We start from the raw sequence: 20,719 nt of genomic DNA, 5'->3' as shown, positions 1-20,719 counted from the left end.
GTAATTATTTCTGCACGATATTCTTCTGACTTATGACTGTTTTAATGTATCAAACGAGGAGAAGTATGTATTTATTTTGCAACATTAAGATCATATTCCACTTTTCCCAAGATGATAAATCTTGTTATATTAGTCTGTACAACTAATTGGAAAATATGAAATATACAATAGGGGAAAACGTAGTGCTTGTTGTGTGAAAGAGCTTAACTGTCTGCTAGATTTTGGCCAGTCAAATTCTTATCTTCCACCGTTCCTTCTTCAAACAGAACCTAATCTCTTCATTTGCTATAAGAAATATGGAAGTATGGAAATTCCAACAGGAATAAGTTGGGAAATATTTAAAGATGCACGCTGCTGCATTATTATATACAGCTACACAAGTACAACACCTTGCTCTGTATAGCGCCTGCATGACACCGTCCTCATTTAGTCCAGCATTATGGTTTATAGTCAATGCATTAAATGTATGACTGTGTAAATATTTGTGCGAGGTCATCCACTTGGTTAGTATAAACACTCTTGTAGTCCAGACATCCTCTCTCATTGACTGCATTCACCTGTCTCTCAACAGTTAATCAAAAAAGCTAAACGAATGCAGTGCAATAATGCTGTATGAAGGAGATGGTGTACTTTGAGCTACTAAAGATAATATGGATTGTTATGTGAATATGTAAAATTGTGAAGCAGCTATTGGGTGAAGTCAGCTACATTTAGTAAGATTTATAATAGCAGGATCATTATGCTTAACAACATTCAGAACATATTTGAAAAGTATGTGATGGTAGCGTACTGAAACCTGTATAGTTTGCTGTGTGATAGTGTTTAATTGTTTAACAGTCTCATAAGCCTTACTATAACCTTCATATATTCCTGAAGTGCAAAAATACCAACTTATTCAGACAACTTAAAACTGCAAACCTTTTTTTGAGGGTCACTTATTCTATATGTGTATTTTTGCATGTGTTTTCGGGATGACATAATGTGAACAGCATGTGGGTGTATGTAAAATCAATTCAGAACTGAAAAATATCTTTGCTTTCCTCAAAATAAAAAATATACATATTTTGGCATTATATAAAGGATTAAGTCCAATGTCAGCATCAGTATGGATTATTATGTATTATTCAGGAACACCAATAATCTAAGAAAAGAGCACACAGGACATTTACTAGAAACATAGTTCTAATCATCCAAATACATACTAATGAACTTTAATTACATCCTATCTCTATTAATGTATTTATTCTTTCTGTGATTTTAGTTTTGTTACCAAGTCAAGATCATTCATCAGCTGCGTGACTAGGCTCAACATTGCAGAAAAGGTAAAAACATCTACATCATAATGATTGGATTACTTTGGATAATATGAGTGTTGTGTTTAATTGGAACTATCTACAACTAACTGACATTTAGTATCAAACCTATTTTATAAAGGCAAGGAGCCTTTTAGTCATTAGTCCATTTACTGTATTATGTTTTAAAAGTGTTTAGAATTTCATTAACAAAATTCATTCTACATGCCTCTGTTAACAAATTGTAACAAGAGTTTAAGCTTGTTCATGAGGTCTTACGGTTGTGAATTCGTAAAAAATCTACACAAAGCTACTTGTATGAAAAGTTAGTAGAGGAAGTGGAGTTAGCTCTTGTAGTTTTGCATATGACATCATTCATGTGAAGTCCAACGACATCACTCTTTAGAGAATTTGTACAAACTTTGCATGAGATTGGTTAGTCAAATTAGGTACAAATTAGGTGCTTTAATTATTTCCAGAAGTGATTATAAAATATTTGCAGTGCTTTACATTGTCTCAGCATTTTTACATCAGAGGCTTGAATATCCATCACATGGTTTTCAAAAATTTCAGCTCAATCAGCACAATCAAAATTGATAAGCAGCTTCATTTTTGGTCTATACACCTTTTATTTTTTTCTATTCTGTACCCTTTAAATCAAAGTTCATACTGCTATAGTTTTTTTTTTTTTTGTATGAGTCCAGTTTCAGAGGATGTTATAATTACAGCTGCTAGAAAGCTAAGACAAATATTTGTTCTGCCACCTGCTTTGGGGAAGAACTTCTTTGTTGTATCTCTCTCTCTCTCTCTCTCTCTCTCTCTCTCTCCATAGACTAATATTTAAGCAAATTGTACCATCAATAGATTAAACAGTTCTACTTGAATGTTTTTAAGAGATTACTCGGTGTTCAGATCTGAGTCTGTATGAATGTGCAGTGTCTAGACATTTCCTAGACCTTGGCTTCAGTACTGTAGTTCCAGTGGTTTAAACATTTGCAGATTTGTACAGTGGTTATGTTTAGGCCTAGGTGTGAGGTTATCAGCTGTAGCTTTTCCTATAAGAGAAGCGCAGCACAAAGATTATTATTATTATTATTATTATATGGCAGAACGAGCATCACGATGAACACTCTCTCTACTAGTTGCATGATCTGAACTGTACTGTATTTTTTGGGAAACTTGTCTCAGATAATTGTAACAATTCCTACAAATTTTGCAATATATCACGTTAATCTTGCACACTACGTTTCATATATATAACACAATGTGGACTTGTGTCACATTTCAAACTGCAAAATATAGATATTACAGATTTTACACTCAAACAATTCTTGTTCTGTATTCTCTGCCTCAAACATACCTGTATGTTTCTATTCGACTTTGAAAAATGTATCAGCCCCAAAGCAGTTGAAGTCCTTCAACATTTACTTCCAACTTCAAGTTGCCTCATTAATAAGGCTTTTCTTCAGAAGTATTGCTCTAGAGATGATTTTGTCAGCACTATAACCAACATACAAACTAACATTGTCTCACATATGAAAGATTACAAAGGTTAAGTATATGGATGGGGTTAGTGTTCGTATATTTTCTTACAAATATGAAATAATTTTAGTATGAAATCAAACCACATCAATCTGATGCCTAATCTGAACATGCTGTAGCTGTTAAATCTGCTTAGGAGCAAACTGTGCATTTCTTATAACTACACCCATTATTACATCCCTTTATGATCTAATGTAGTACCAGAGTTTAGAAGTAATAAAATATTTTGTAGTGAAACGGAGAGTTTAACAAGCTTGGAGGCACTCTATAAATTCAGTTTACAAACAGGCATTCAACAGGCCACACAATATCTATAAAGTTTTACCTGGTTTTGAATTAATGGCTTATAAAAAATATACAGTGGGTGTATTTTAGAGCAGGATATGCTGAATATAAACACCAAATCTGGCTCTAAAGCATGGTCATATTTTACACTTGTGAAGTATATATTTCGAAATGGGAGAGGAAGCTGTCTGACTGGTCGAGAGGTTTTTCTCCCCCAAGTTTTGTATGCATATAATGCTCTAGCGGCTCTGCTCTCATAAGTTGATTTAAATTATGCCCTCTACATTATGAGGTGTGAGAGGAAATAAATCTCTCTAAATGAATTTGGTGAATGGGGAAGTGCCGGTGTGGGAGGGTGTACAGCAGGGTGCCTGCTGTGGAACAGAAGAGGGCTAATTTCACCACACACCCACTACTCCTCTGGGGAAAGATGCTACAATTTATTTTTTGTTTATCCCTTAGTAATTTCGCACTTCTTTTCAAGTATATGAAAAAGCGCACAGAGTAAAAATGAAGTTCTGAAAGTGACATTCCAGATAGAAAACAAAGCTGAAATTGAAAACAAAATAAAAGTGTCTGGTGTGTAAGTAAAGAAAAAAAATCAGAAAAAGTAAAGTAGCCTATTTAAAGTGCAGTGTTGTTTCGCAGCGGCAGGCTTAGCTAGAGGAGGCTGGCCTCTTTAACATTTCTATGCAAACTAGAGCTTGAATAATGAGATGTATTTATGAAGGCCGATGAGCGAAGGAGGGAGGGGGGGCGTTTTGAAAGGGAGCAGACTGGAGGCTGAATGGAAAAGACGGGGTGAAGGATTGGGGGGGAAGACAGGAGACAGGGGGCGAGGGTGCATTTGGGCCTCTGCTGGTGGGGTGCAGAGGGAGAAGCAGCTGTGAAAAGAGTGGAGCCCTTTTTCCCACGCCCAGCGAGACGCGAAACAGTCGCACAGCCTGTAAGGGTCACATCACAATTCTAATATATACGTGGAGCGAAAGAGAATATTGAAGCCGTGCAAATTAACGAGCTGTCTGAGGGATGGAGAGTGAGACAGAAAGCATGGTTAGTGACAGACACCTGCCTCTGTCAGACAGCTAGTACACGCAAGTATAAAAGTGATCATACATGATGAAATTATTCATACTCTATTCCAAATATTGGATATAATACATGTTTTCCGATAGCGAAAAAAAAACTGTAAACAAATTACTGTTTTATTCAAATGCTTCTCTCACTAGTCCAGTCTGCAGCTAAACTTGGCCTTGTACATGGTCTGTGTGCGTGTTGGGGTGGAGGGGTGAGACAGACTGATCCAGTGAGACAGAAAACTCAAACTAGCACAAGGGGGCTGGCTCTGTTTGTGGAACACATAGCAACTTAGCTGGAATGTCTTTCTGAGGAACACTGAATAAAATCTGTGATCTATGTCCATAATCTGCAGCCAGTAGAGGGTGTGTGCATGTGTGAAAGACAGAGGTGGGGGTCGGGTGGGGAGTAGTTTCCAAATCTTAGAATTTTTATTTAGCCATCGTTAAATGTGGAAGAGATGTAGGACTGACAGCATGACAATGCGCTTAGAATAATGATCTCATTCAGTCCTACATGGGAACTTGAAAGAGGTTAAAAAAAAGTTTGTTGGGAAAGATGATCAGAAATTATTGGCATGACATTTTTTCCTCAAAAACACAAAATCTCAAATAGAAGTATTTTTTAGGGTGGGGTGTAAAGATGTGCACTGCTCATACATAGTGAATATAGTAGATGTCTAATATGTAATAATTGTTACATAGCTTTACAAAGCAATAAGATGTATGAAAATTAAACCATTATAGATTATTAAGTATGAAATAATTTCCACAATCCATAAAAACAGTTTCATTCATTGCTGTTTTTGTTTTATGCCCCTGGCTAAAATAAGAATATCTAATGGCTAGATAGTGATGCCAATACATTTACCTTTCAAACTGGATTTTTAAGAAGTAGTTAGGATTGCAATTAATATATATTTAAGTAAGAAAAAAAGTAAGAGTTATGTGATTATATGTAATCATCTCCTAGAAATAGTCAATTTAGACATAAAGCATCAATATTTAGAAGGTCAGAGTGTGTTTTGAGTTTGTAATTTCATGAAGACATAATGTGTAGCTGTTGCTAAAACAAATGAATATAAATTCCAATCATTGGAGAGATTTTCTTTTTAAATCAAATAAGCACAATATGGTATATTGTCTGCAAGCTAACGTGAAGTGTATTCAGTAAGACAATATTTTGTCCTAAGTAACATCCTAATCTAGAATAACACTGAGTGTGGATAACGTCCCGTTTAGATCCTATAATGTGATGTTTGGTCTGTTGTTGGCACAGTGTATACTTAAAAATACGCACAATATCATAAAAGGCTGTAAGGAATTGTGTACTGAATCCTAATATGTGTCTTTTAGTCAACACTACTAGATCGCCCTCGCTTCTGTATCCACCGGGAACATATCAGCACCTGTATAAAACATCAGTAACTTCCTCTCAGTCTTTATCTGGCACTTTTATTGCTTTGTACTGTCAACCTGCTGAATTAGAAGTACATCCACCAATGCATTCTATCAAGGTGCCTCGTAAACGTGCTGCTGAAAGCTTAAAAAGCTTCTAGGGCCTTTTTGATTCACTGACGCTTCCGTATTAGCATAATGCAGTCGTCATTAGCGTTAAAGCAAGGCCTCGGGCAGCGTTCGCACTCAGAGCTTTTCACCACGGTTCCCCCTGTAGAACGCACTCACAGCCGTGTCACGCTCAATTAGCTCCCCCATGCCTTGTTTACCCTTCTTCATGTTCCTGGAAAACTCAAAGACACAGGCCTGTCTTTTGAGTTAATACGAGCCAGCGTGTTGCGTCTGCCTCACCCCGCCTCCTCTCTAGCTTTTCTCTCCAAATTCAAATGGAAATGAAGAACAGGAGGACTCCCTCTAATTAGTTCAATGCGAGGATGCTTAGTGAGAATCAGTGCATGCATTGTGCGGGAATGTATAGAATGTTAAAGCGGCGAGAGGATCGAGCGTACAGCCTCCAGGTTGAATAGCCCTTCTCTCTAGGCTTTTAAGAGAAAATGAGGCGAAGAGGGGATACTGGTAACGATTTCACAGGCGCAGGTGATTCCCATGCTCTGGGAGCTTTTGTCTATACAGAGCTAGATAAACAAAGCAGCAGCATACATTAATGTGTTTGTTTTTGAGGATAGTGCAGAGACTTGTGCTGGGAAAACTACAGAGAACTACAGTGTAGAACCACTTTACAGCTAACACTGTAATGTACTGTATGTTAAATCAGCTGAACATAAAATATAGCTGTGTTTAGGTTTATTGTGGGAAATTTTCCTTTATTCAAATTGGCAGCTAAAATCTGAAAACACGTTGTTAGATATGAAGTGGTTTTTTTTTCAGAATTGGATTTCAGGACATCAGTTTAATTGGCAATGTGTAATTTGATGTCTCTCTTGATGTTAGAAATTTGAACAACAATAACAACACGGACAAAAAACACATGAAGGCATTTCATGGCAGGACCTCCTCTAGCTGTAGTGGCTATGAATATCGTGTACACGAATCACAAACATAATAACATAACCCACATTTGCCCTTACTATTCAACATATACACTCCTGCATTGTTACTGTAAGAACCAAGGTGGATAGTTGAGCAAATGTGACTATAGTCTGAAAAACTCACATGTAATATGCAACATGGACACTCTAACTAAAAATCTGATTTAGGAAATAAATCAGATTTATCCTGCTGTGTGTGCTGTGCTGTTTGAAAAAATACCATTTCTGGTTATATACCTTCCCAAAACCTTCTTTAGTTTTTAACCAAGAGTCAAGGCTAGATATTTTTACTTTGGTTCCACGACCGAAAAAAATATTTACAAATCCAAATTCACAAATACAATAAGTCATCAAGTTCACACTTACGCATTCACAATTCATACATAAAAGTAAACTATCATACCAAACAACAACCAATAAAACAAAGGATCTGCTGTACAGGTTCTTTTTGGCTTCTCTAAACCATAGAGCTACCTGTTCTCTTATAGGAGCTGCATGTCAATGATCGGGCTGTAATGCTGCGAGTGTGAAGCGTTAGGCCGTTTTTGGGGTGAGTAGAGAACACTGCTACTGCTGCTGGCTCTAAACGCTCAGCTGTAGATGAGCTCTTTTGATCAATAGTGTGTGTGGTGAAGCTCCACATTTCAGTCTGCCAGATCAGCGCTGTAGAGAACAGAGACACACAGGATTGATTGGCTCTGATTAATCTGTTTATCTCTCAAGTTTATTACTATTTCTGACTACACGAATATCCGTCTTTCTCACCATTTTTAAAAGCATTGAAACAATGTAAAGCTAAGAAGATTCCATAGTTACAAATGAACAGATCTTAGAGTTGGAACACTGGGCAAAATGGCAAAAATATCATAGCTGTGCTTGAAGACATCTTCATGATACACCATCTATCAAGATATTTTGATTTTCTGAGGATTTTCTAACAGTGCAGCAACATAAATATTTATTTAAATATAAATATTTATTATATTTAGAGCTTTATTACAAAAACTCTAATTTCAGACAGTTTTATGCAACATATACAAATACAAATAACATATACATATATGTTTTGCATAACCAGCAAATGAAGTGAAATTTGAAGTGAGATTTATACAAAAATAGCTTTAAAAGTCCAATCAGTTACTTGTTACTTGTTATAATCTATTACAGTGCAGTTGTAGAAGCCCTGACACCTGAATCAGTGAAACAGTGAATCAGTGATACATGATGCATGATACCGTACAATATGATTTCGATTCTTAAGGCAACGATTCGATATTTGATGATACCACAGAATGTGCTATGTTAAATCTGGGGTAGGGCTATCGTTAATTTGAGAATGATGATGACGTACAGATGGACTATTTTAAAATTATCAGAGTTACAGGTAAATTTCCTTGCTAGCCTATTAAATAATTACACATCAGTTTACAAATATTAATTATATTTTCACACGAGTTATGTGTCCTTTTCAATAATGCTCAATTTATAATCACTTATAATCGATTCATTTGCCTTGATTCATTTCAGTTGTTGCGTTTTAAATCGATGTGTTGATCCCAATCATCTATCGCTATAGCTATATCAGTTTTTCTGTATTCTGAAATGACTCTAAAATAAATAATTAAAATGAAATCATTCCTAAAACGACACAAATAGCATATTAATTTTTACAAAAATTGTTCAGATTCATACAAATCAGATAGCGAGAGTGATGTGGTTGGTTTTCTTTCGATTTCATATGAATAAAGTTGTAAGAAAAGGGACAAACACTAACCGCAGCCCTAACCTTAATCCTTGTAAACCTTTTTAGACAAATTGAAATGTGTGAATTATTATGAATTGGCAAGTGGGAGAACATGTTGAAATTTTTTTATTAAATTGTGCAGTTATACTTTCTGCTTACAGGTACTTGATTCGTTTTTTTGGTATTCCATGCCTACATCAGCAAGCGCTATGAAATATGCTGAGATAAACCACTTAACATATACACACATACACACACACACACACACACACATATCCCATCTTTTGCTTTGTCCATTCATTTCCGTCTTCCTCTTTATCTCTGTCTCTCTCTCCCTCACTCTCTTGCTCACTCGCCCCCTGAGGTGAGTTTCACCCCAGGCCTGGTATGAGGGATGCGGAGAAGAGGAGGGGAGGTTGCTATGGTGACAAATTGTCAGAGTTAACCATAGGGGAAACAAATAAAGAGCAGTTAGAGTGAAGAGCGGTGTGTGCATGTTTGTGTGTGAGTAAGAGACAGACGGGGGGGGAGAGAGAGAGAGAGAGAGAGAGAGAGAGAGAATACGTGCACTGGGACTGACTCGGCCACCTCTGAGGTGCTCATGTTGTTCATCTCAGTTGTGGCAAAGAAGATGCTGAAATGTTAATGTACTCGCAGCTTCCTAAATGCATCAGAACTGTAGCATTGGGACCACTACTTTGTGCCATGAAGCTCTCCGTTTGATTTACTTAAACTCTTGAACCCTTAGGTTTTTTTTTTTTGTTATCATGTATACTGTGATCTTTCCTTACTACCCCACTCTCTCTCACTCTGCTCCCCACCTTTGTCTCTCTATCATGCTATCAGCCCTCACTGTATCCTCTAGATGCTATCAGAGATAGATGTCTCGCACTAGTCACTCATTTCATTTTAGTTCCAGATGAAACAGAAAGCCAAAGGCCCAGCAGGACTCCTGTGATTCACACCCCATCCTCGTGTCTGGAACTGCTTGCATTCTCTCTCTCTCTCTCTTTTTCTCTCACTCCTTTAGTCTCCCCCTCGTTCCCTATGCTTCTCATTGTGTAGTGGTTTATGCGGATCTGTGGATAATGCAGGCCATAACAACATCACAGGTACTATTATCATAGCCCAGGTTGTAATACCCACTATTAGTCCATGTGCTAGTTTTACCACTGACACTGTAAAGTACTGTTTTCCACTGCTCCACTACTAAAGGTTCTGTGGTTTTTTGGTACCTGTTTAAGATTGGTATTGTGACTAGCAGCACTGTTTGTACCTGAAACAATGTTGAAACAATGTTAATTGAAACACATTGTCCATGCTTAACAGCCACTTTGACTAATATTCCAGTTGTCTCTCAAGTCAGTGAAAAATAAACTACAGTTCTGGTTTTTAATGCAGTGAAAAAAAACACCCCTATAGTCCTCAAACCATAATATCTCCATCTTTCTCTTACCCCTTGCTTCTAAGTCAAGTCAAAATCCAAGAGCAAAAACTGCATCCTTTTTGACTGACGAACACATAAAAATCTCCCTACTTTCTGGTATTTTGTTTTTTTACCTCCAGAGCCTCCATCTCTTCATCCATCTACCCATCCATCCACACTAAATACAATAACTGAGGCTTGGACTGAGCTAACAATGGGGTGAGGAAAGTGTAAATGTTAGCCAGGCTCCATTGTCCCAAACGGACGGGGAGTTAACACCCATGTCTGTGCCCCATGAATGGAGTTACTGTGTCTGAAAGACCCAGATCGCCCCACAACACCCCTCCACCCCCTCCACCTCAATACTACTGCATCCTCCCACAAACTGACCACAAAGTCACACTACTACACACAACCTGCAAGCCTTAAACATGTGAAAAGGGTGTACATTGTATATTACAGGTGATTGTAGATTTAACCACGAATGAAGCATGATCATTTTCATGAAGCCCTTTGAGACAAAACGCTGATTTCTGAATCCTCTCTTCTTTGTTTTCCATTTTGTTCTGTAGAGAGTATGAGAAGAAAAAAAAGAGAGTGGGAGGCAGAGATGAAGTCCAACATCGCCACCGGCTCTCTTCCTCCTCTGCAAGTCCGTCTCTCCATCGCAGGAAAGGGTGGGAGTGCACTAAGGCCAGCCAGGGTGAGGCGTCATGGGCTTGAGAAGCATCCTGAACCCCGCTCGGTCAACAGCACCTCTGGAGCTCAGAACTCAGATAGAAATCAATACAGGGAAAGAGAGACTGATGCTGGATCACCCAACCTAGCCCTGAGCCTGCAGGCCAGATGACCTCCCACACACACATGGTCATACACGCTGACACACATACAAATACATACTGACATACAGCTATACTATCACACACACTCATGACTACCACACACCTACACATGCATGTGTTTGTGGGTCTGGTTTTCCTCGAGGCTGTGTTATTTTGGAGAAACCTCTACAATCCAAACAGGCCTCAATTATTTTTTCGTGAAGATGGCAAAGGTCCTCGCTTTGTGTTTCCCCCACTTTTGTGCCATTTCTCTACTTGTGTCTGTCCATGTCACCTTCCACCTCTATGTGGCAAGAAAAATCATTCAAATATATCAAATATCTACAAGGATGGACTTCTTCCCCTGAGCATCTCATTGCTTATTCAGTGGCAAGACTTGAAAGAGGAAAGCAGCTGTATCACGTCCTGCTGTGCTCCACAACTCTGCACCAGAAACTCACTATGCCTCTTCCGTAATAGCCACTTCTTTCACAACCAACCAGCTCACAAGATAGTCAGCAAAAGGGACACGTTCTGGTTCCTGAATATGGTGTGGACTTAACAAGAGACACAGCGTAAGAGACTGAGGAGCAAGCTGCTCAAAAAGGAAGAACAGCTGAGAAACTGAGGAAGAACAGCTGCTCAAAAAGTGAATTCTTCAGCTAAGGTGAGTCTGTTCAATATCCTTATAGTTTATAGTAGGAATAAGCCTAAAGTATTGGAATTAATATATTTTTAACACATTTTCTAATCTGACCCATTGCTGTACTTTATGACATGAATGTGCGTGATTTTGACTCACACTACCCAGTTCTCGCACATGAACACAGCACACAAGTAAAAGATGACACCTATTTAAATGTATTCATTCATCTTCAGTAACTGTTTTATCCTGGTCAGGGTCACGGTGAATCAAGAACCTCTCCTGGTAACACTGGGAGCAAGATGGGAATACACCCTGGATGAGACTCTAGTCCATCACAGGGTACCATGTACACACATACTCACATACTCCTTCACACCCAGGTGTAATTTAGTGTAGAATTTTAGTGTTATCCCAGCTCGAACACAGCCACTTCAACTCAGGAAGGGCTGTTAATTAGCTGATTAGTTGAATCAGGTTTGTTCAGAATAGGGAAAACACTAAATGTACAAGATAGGGGGGGACTCCAGGACTCGGGTTGGGAACCTGCGGCCTAAACCAATTAAGACAGATGTTAATATCCATCAAATATTTTTCCTGTTTTCATTTAGCTGCACGGCAGTGGAGTAAACACAGGCTTAACTTAAACCATTATTTATGTTCCTTGTCGTGGTTATATGTTTGATATGCAAGTGTGAATAATGTTTAAACTATCTCTAATATAAGGAATTAATGCATACCTGCCAGCCAATCAGAAAGCAGTATTTCTCATGGCCATGCACAAAAGCACACCACCATTTTATTAATATCAGATTGGTATTGCATATCAGGCACTCAGAGTCCAGATATCAGAATCATATTGAAAATAATGAAATATGGATTGGTGCATCCCTAGTTAATACTAGTTTAATAACAAACAATGGTTTTAAGATTACATAATGTTTATTGTTAATATAGATTTTGTAACTGGAAGAATAGTGACTGAGAAATAATCTTTAATACAATTTCTGGTACAATGCATTATATTCTTTGGCTGCTATTGCTTATGAAGCCAATTAAGCATTTAGTTAACGAACCTACTCTCATACAAATGCATCCGATTACTTGAATGATTCAGTCTCAGGCATTTTGTACTGCTGTCTGCTGGACCGTGTGTTAGTGCCTTTGTTAATTTAAGAGAGCGTTATGGGGCGGCGATGCCAATCTGCCCCACTTTTGTCATACTGCTGGCGCCAGGAGCATCTGGCTGGCACAGCCACAGACAAAATGGCCGCCACCGCTGCCGACTGGCTGTTTCCCTCCAAAAAGATGGCGGTGCCTTTTTTTTTTTTACTGTTCGCCATCTGTGTGACCGTTAGCCATATGCAAATCCAACCTAATTGCATTTGCATATCCTTCATTTAGTTGGCGGGGCTTGAGAACGCAGCTAATCGTTTGCGAGCATGAAGGCTAAGCATGAAAATCACTCGATGGGAGCATGTTGAGAAAAGAACACTGTCCTCCCCACCTTTCCTCCCTCCCTCTATCTATCTGTCTATCTCTCCATGTTTCCTGCTTTCTTTCCTCTAATCTTATGCCCTGTATTACCCATATTTTATAGCTGTCAGTAGTGCTGGGAGGGGGCTGCGCTAATGCTGCCATATGGGAGCTAGATGTCTCCACCGACAACCGACAACTGCCCCCCACCCCCAACACCCCCTGGTATGCAAATTGCTCACTGTAAAGACAAGGGGAGAGTCAAGGAGGGCAGACAGACCATAATTACCTCATCGCTATGCACACAGTTCACTAGATTTGCTCAGCGAGTGTGTCGTCAGACCCATCTGTGTGAGTGGCATGCCCATTGTGGTGAACATGTGCCATGCGGCAGAGGGTTTGTTTCACTTCAGACCTCCTATTGTTAGGACAGATCAGTGCCATCATGTGGGCACTATAAATAATTTATAATGCCTTTGATGCCAGCATTGGCATCTGCCGTAATTGGTAAAGCCGATATACAGTAAGCGATCATCTGCCTCTTTGGTCTTTTGGAAAGATCACACTCAGGTCAGATTTGTCATGCATGAGTGTGAGTGCTTCACACTAAACATAGATTTTTAATTCTGATCACAACACACACATCTGTGCTTTGCTTTGACGAGGCAGTAGCACTCTGCATTGTCTATGCTAGTGTGCGTGTATGATTATGACTAGCAGTGTCAAAGCACTTCCTGTGTCGAGGTGCAAATGTATTCATTGTGAGTTCCTTTCCTAGCACTATATTCAAGACTGTTATTTCAGGTGGGAAACTCATTTTCTCCACTTTAGAAATGGTGCCTAATTCTGACATGAAAGCCCTATTTTTAGATCAAGAGCTGTCAGAAATCTGGGACATCTTCTTGCTCATTTTTAGCCAACCCTAAAATACAGCATTAGTTCTGAATTCTGTATTTGAAAAATGGAAATGACACCTCTCCTGGATATCAAACGTTACATAAGATTAAAGCAAACTTCTTCTAAACCTCAGTCTTGTCAGCCAGCTGCCTGCTGTCTTTTCTACGTGTGGTCTGCCATAGCAGAATTCTGACAGCTTAGACTGAAGACGGTTGATATAACTGCATTTAGCTTCTCATATTTAAATGAGCACCGTCATTAGGTACACTCAAACAGACAGAACTACCTTTGTTTCGGTTTGATATGGCGGCAGCAATGAGTAGACTAGACGGGGTCTGCCTGGGCTGGAGGGGCAAAGTATAGACACACAACAGCGATAAAATGGAGCTCCCGCATTGCTCGTCTGCTCTCGGCTGAGCATGTTGGTGGCAGTAGAATGGGGCGGGGGGATTCAATGGGGTCTACAGTGAATGTGTTGTGGGTTTGCACTTGAACATGGGGGTTTTTGGGGTTCGTCTTTGGGGGATGGGGTGCTCAGGGAGGTCTGTCTGTCTCGGACAGAAGGGAACCCATTATTTTGTGTGTAGTGCCTGAATCAAGTCTGGGTGTGCGTTCATTTAGGGTGGGGTTAAACGAGTGAATAGTGTCTGGCTCGGCGTATATGTCTGTGTGAGAAAGTGATTTGCATATGCAGCCTAGCCTGACTGCACATATGTCATCCTGCCTAAACAGATGCGAAGACATGTTGACACGGCCCCCCTCCCATCTCAAATAATACCACTACTGAATAAACCCGATCCATCATGCCAGTATCAGTGCCCCCTTTAAATTCAGGGGTTTTCCTCTAAGAAACAAACATGGATCAGTTTCTCAGATGCTCAGTTATAGAATAAGGTGACACAAAGCCACAGGGTCTGCACAATAATAGAAGCAAGGATCTGCCCACAGCCAATCACCCTCGAATAAGAACAGGAAGTCCAGGAGTAGAGCGGCAGTGTTGACCCTTTATGTGCCAGGAGTGATTTGTCTGCCATCTACTGAATGCTGAGAACATGGAGAAGAACATACGGCAGCACACATGACTGAGCATTATAATATATATAACATTTTAACTCATCAGTTCTAAGTAGTGTGCTTGTGAGAAATTAAAAAAAAAAAAAAGACTAGGACCAGTCAAACACAGGTGCAACAAAGACGCAAATGCCCATCTTTAGGCATATAGTATGTACACTTAAAGTGTTGAAAAAACTAAAAGAAAACCAATTATCAGCAAACTTGCAGAACTGGTTGCATGTCTTACAAGGATATTTCTCCATTCAGGGGGTTTTGTTCTGTATTATAATGACCCTCTTTGCTCACTGAAGTGAAAGTTGCAAGTCTGGATGGTGCAAAGCATACAAAAAACATTCTTGTTTTCTCTCACTCATTGTCTCAAAATTAAGGAACTATTTCTGGCACTGATCTCTTGCCATACCTCATTACAGACATTAACAGTCCATAAAGCAGCCATGTACGGGTTTACTGGTGTTGCCTAAGTTGAGAATATTAATCTTAAAGTGGAAGATGGGCTGGTAGACCTTAGACCAACAGAACCAGACAATAGCATTCTGGAAAGAAGCAAACATAAATATTAAGTTCAAGAACATTCTCATTCTTCATGAGCGCTTTTGGGGCCGTGGGAACACATGGAAAGTGCATGGGCCTTCTGTAGTGGCCTGAATGCCTCTGCAGCAGGTGAAGAACGACCCCAGAGGTCAAGGTCAAAGGAAAGGGGGGTTCTTGTCTGTTCATCTCCTCATCTCCAAGGCTGGCCTAGTCTCTGCCTGTCTGGGGCCAAATGTAAATGAGCCTGGCTGTTTAATAATCAGTCTGAGGCTGTATTTGCTTAAGTTCCTGCTTCTTTTATGATGCTTCTCCCAGACAGAGAGAGCACATAGCTGGGGGACCCCTCATTTCACATTCCCTACTAGAAATATCACAGAGGTATAATATCGTGAAAGCAAGACATTTAATCCATCCTCTGCTCATAGTGCAAACATTTCCCGTGGTTACTGGCTGCCATAATTTGTCGACTGGTCCTCCTGTCTTTGCCTTCTCACAATGGCAGCCTGATTGACACCCTTGCTCTCTTTTGTGTGTGGCGTTAGTTCCACTATTATTTATACGAAGCGTCTAGTGATGTCATAACGATGAGAATGAAGACACAAACATGGAACAGAATCACTGGCATTGTTCCTGATTGAGGCAGAAATTTCCATGGACGAAAAACAATGGGTATTTATTCAGAAACAATGGGATGTGCAGCATGCGATTTCAGTGCACCATGTGGTCACTTATTGTGTGATATTTTCAGCAGGCTGAGTTTCTCCAGTGTTTATTCTTTTGGTATTGAACTGTCCCTCTCAGCAACTTTTTGACAACCCACTGTCCATGCAGTCCTTTTGACTCAGATAGGAAAGTAACAGATCGTTTTGACAGGACACTCCAAAAGAGCATAGGACTATTTTGCCCACCCATGAGATCCTGACATCAAATTCGGCATTGGAAAAGCTCTATCTGTGGGCTTTTTGGAGGCATCAATGGATTAACTGATGGCACATATTCAAGAGAAATTGCTATTAATAGTAAACAGTTATTTATAATACTATAAATAACTATATAATACCTAATAGTTAGGTCTGGACCTAATTTAAACAAGATGCCCAGGCATGGTTAGTCTACTTACAACAAAGAAATACAAACCCAAGTGGGTACCAAATTAATGGCTGTCTAGAAATAATCTAGGCTGCTGTTGAAACATGAGAAGACCCTTAACTGTAACTGCACTTGATATTAAGCAGCATGGCTGCCATTACCCCTTTAAGAGGAGAGGCCATTACCTCACCAAACGCTGGCTGAGGAAGGATGAGCATGAATGGGGCGAGTGGTCCGCTTGAACTTGCTGGCTTAGATTCCTTTATACCCACCACTTTAAGCTTCATTTACTCAGCAGAAAAAAGATCCCTCCTTCACCAACACCGCTTCAATAGACCTGTCCCTGCATCAAACCCCCTTTCTCCTATCCCTCCCCAACACCACCACCACACACCCCGTCGATCTTCCTCTCGCTGTAGGTTTAATCATCTCAGCGCTCAGTGAAATCAAGCTTAGTAATGACACTTTTGTGGGCCTCTCACTTTCTCCCCCTCCTCAAACTTCTCCCCCTGCTTCTCCTTTTCTCCCACCCACTGCTTAAAACCTTATCCCATGTCAACAAAATGTCCGCTCAGCTGGGGCGCCACAAAAGCGGGCACGGTTTAACCTCCTACCTCCTGTCACTCATTTGCTCTGTCCATCTCTGTCTTTCTCTCTGTCCCTGTCTTTATATGCTTTATGTCCTATATCAGTACTCCCAAAATTTCTCAAATTTCCCAAATATGTAATTGGAATACATAAATAAACTACAGGTTTATTCTGTGACTAAATAATGTAACGTTAAAAATCCTTCCTTGTCCAGGCCTCGGTTTAATCTGTGCCCACAAACGACTTTATATTTGCACACTACAATTATTCTTTCTATGCAAACCAAAGGGAAATCCTGTCATCTTAATATTTTAAAACACCAGAACTTTTGGCACTAGAAAACTACAACTGTCCTTTTTCCACTGGTCACCAGTCACGTACACTCCTCAAGACTTCTGACTTTCTAAAGCAAAGGGAAACTCTCTGCTGTGAGGTTCTAAACAAGGTTCCTCCAATCTCTTTTTGACAAGCACTGTCACTGGCCATCATTTTCCCCCTTAATTTAGAATTGGCCAATTCTGACCCATCAGCGAATTCTCCCCATTTTATTCTCTCGGACTCCCAACCACGGTTGGCTGTGGCATCATCAGGATTAAAACTTCCGGATGATAGGGTGAACGCTTATAAAAAAAAGGTTCTATCTAGTATTCTTCAGTTTGTCACACTGGGAGAACCCTTGTAGGTTTTATGTAAAACACTACATCAGAGGGTTTCTCTTTCTGAGAACTGAGAGAATTAAGACCACACAGAATAGTCTGGTTTGTTGTTGCTCTTTTTGTCGTCAATGCTCAATACCTGAACCAATTTTTTTTATTTAATTTCTACAACAAAGTTAATTGTTGATGATATGGATGCTAACTATTTTATTCTGTTAAAGTCTTTACTGTGTGATTTAATTTTACTGTATTATTGTCAACCGTGGCTTGAAATTAAAATCATTTAATGCTGCCACAGTATGGATTTTTCATCTTTATCTTGGATGAAATTAAAAAAAAAAACATTTGTTAACAAGCCATTTTGTCAATAATTTTGTTGTCACTAACATAAAATAGGAGAAGATAAGAGTGCTAATCCAAGCACTTCTTCGAGATGCGATTTAACACCCATTTTGGTGCACATGGTCATGATAATGCAGACTTGATGTTCTCTGAAACTGGTTGAAACTAAATTAAAACCAATGTTCCATTGGCTCCTGTTTGGATTCCTTCTTGTTTAGAGTGTGCAGTATAAAAAAACACTCTTATTCGGCATATTATGCCAAAATCAAGGCAGTTAGTTATATTTTGGAAGTAAAAGCTGTGATTTCAGCCCAAATTTAGCTTTTAACTGGAAAGTTTCAGCACAGCTCTGTTTGGTTAAGTTCTGATGAATAATAAGGTCCAGAGGTTTGCTCGCTCATCATCCATTTATTTTGGGAAGCAGAGGGCAACCAGGTGAGGAGCAGTGCGTCTGTGCCACCTGCCTTTTCTGTTAGGCATGCAGACTGGACAGCTATGGAATGGGACCCAGGGGTCCTAATTTCAGGAGTGGGAGGAGACAGAGTGAGTTCCTGTTCTGAGCAAAGATCAGTACAGGAACACAATCATACATGTACGAGCAAAGATCTAAGAGCAAAGATGTACAGAGAGGATGTTCAGAATCACCTGCAAGTGTGTGTTCTCACAACTATTCTCACACACACACACACACACACACACACACACACACTGTACGCAGTGCACCATTGTACCATCTCTCATATTTGCCCTGTGGGTCTCATTTCATGGCTTAGAAAAAAGATAATGAAAAGGCGTGTGAAAAACGCTCTATTAAAGCTGCGCTTCAGATCAGAGCGACTGCTTATTATAGGCGTACAGGAAAGAGGACGGAGCAAAGAGTTCAGAGCGTGGCCTCTTTCCTCCATCTCTGGGGTTTTACACAGTCCTGCTGGGGCTCGGCTAGCCGGCTCACTAAGATGGCCACCGTCAGCAGAATCCCACCGGCCCACTTCACACCTACTGTACGGTCCAGTTCTGAATTTAGAAATGATCTCGCACAGCTGCAGTGTGCAAGTACAGACTGCAAGGTTTTAAATGCTGTGGAAAGATATAAATGAATTAAGAGAAGAGGAATTTGCTATCGTGTTATTTTGTTCATTTTTTTAAACCATTTCTCAAATGTTGGCTTGTTACAGTTGTTGCACTAAATTAATACACAGTTTTGGTGAAATTTATGGAATCAGATTTGTGTCAAAAATAAGGGTAAAATAACAATTGGAAAAAGTTTTTTTAGAAACATTGTTGGGTTTAATAAAGAACCTTTGGGATCTTTAAACATTTTGTTTGTGCCACAGTAAATAGAAATCCTGGAAAATTCTGTTTATTGTAGCAACAACAAAAAAAGGTTAGAAAATTAATGGACCAAAAATAGCTCTTTTGGGAAGTAAATATGGTTCTTCTTTGGCATCAATGTAAAGAACCTTTTCTGGCACCTTTAATTTTATGAATGTATCAAACATTATAAGGCTTCCGAATGGTGCAACGGAAAATGGTCCAGAGATTGTGAGTTTGAATCCCGACAATGCCTCCACCATCTGTGGTCGGGAATCCAAGAGAGCCAAATTGGCCATGTTCAGTGATATTAAAAATTCCTTCAAAAGCAAAATGAAGAGCCATGTTCATTTGCACAGTTTGTGTTTCACTTTTGGTTTCACTGATCAGGAGTTTTTGTCACTTTATTGTTGTTCACTGCTAACTTTTTCTTTGAGGCTTTCAGGAGTTTTCAGTTACAATTCGGGTACAATAGCTAGTTTAGCGTAATGTCACCATAACCCTCATTAGCCAATGGGGACTTATCTCTGTAAAACCCACCCACTTCAGAGGTTGTAGCTTAAAACCTATGTAGCATGAGTAAAAACAAGCAAAGCCAGCAGTAATTAAACAAACCTTTGAACTGGATTAGTTGAAAAAAAAAAAAAAAAAAAGCCAGTGAATGATCATCAAACTCAGAAGGCAGGTCATATAGTTTTGAACTCTTTTATACAGTTTCAAATTATTTCTTTTCAAATATATTAAAATTATTTCTGTCTTGACACAAATCTAGTTCTATAGAAATGTAGCTAAGCATCTGTTGGTAAATATATTTATCTATTAGTAGTAGTGATATTTACTGTGAAATCGTAAACCATCTTGCAGCAAATTAATCAAATATGTTGGACTACACACTGACGTCATGCCTCAGCCTGGCTTTTTCAAGCAGCGTCCCCAAATCCTTTCCAGCGAGTGTTAACTTTCTTTGTGCAGAGTTTTGGGAAGAAAAGATTTCTGGGGTGTAACAGACAGGCAGTGACCCTTAGCCCCGGCTCTCCACGGGTTCCTGCTTCCCATAGGCCTGGCCGCCATTTCTGTCCTCTGGCACCCATTCACAGCTCAGTCACGGCCTCTTAAAGCTGCCCACAATCTCCCGATTCAGCCGAGGCGTGATCCAATGACATGGATTTTTAATGAGAGGCTACGTCTTTGTTGGAAACACACAATATCCAGGCGGAGGAGGGGGTTCAGGAGAGGAATGGGACTGCAGACTAACACCCTCCCACATACACTGAACTTTCTCACTTTGTCCTCGTTTTTCTAACACTTTTTCTCTCTGCCTCTCTTGGCTTCATCAGTTGGCTGTGACTGGAGAGCTAGAGAAAAAAAATCATACAATCCCAGAATAGAAAAAAAAGCCCACAGTCAAATTCTCTCCAC

At 39.6% G+C, this 20,719-nt stretch overlaps 1 long non-coding RNA gene across 2 annotated transcripts in view; it reads left to right on the top strand.

Moving 5' to 3' along the window:
- The window catches only part of LOC113533563 (uncharacterized), a 30,693-nt gene that overhangs the window by 6,692 nt on the left and 3,282 nt on the right, over window positions 1–20,719 (top strand). For both annotated transcript variants that reach the window (XR_004580366.2, XR_003403422.3), the window contains exons 2-3: window positions 1,262–1,322; window positions 10,445–11,360. This is a non-coding gene — a long non-coding RNA (uncharacterized LOC113533563). The remainder of the gene's footprint in view (window positions 1–1,261; window positions 1,323–10,444; window positions 11,361–20,719) is intronic.

The sequence above is a fragment of the Pangasianodon hypophthalmus genome, chromosome 21 (genome assembly GCF_027358585.1).
Source record: "Pangasianodon hypophthalmus isolate fPanHyp1 chromosome 21, fPanHyp1.pri, whole genome shotgun sequence".
NCBI classification, from domain to species: domain Eukaryota; kingdom Metazoa; phylum Chordata; class Actinopteri; order Siluriformes; family Pangasiidae; genus Pangasianodon; species Pangasianodon hypophthalmus.
Note: the sequence above shows the minus strand (reverse complement) of the source record. Positions and strands in the feature narration are given on the sequence as shown.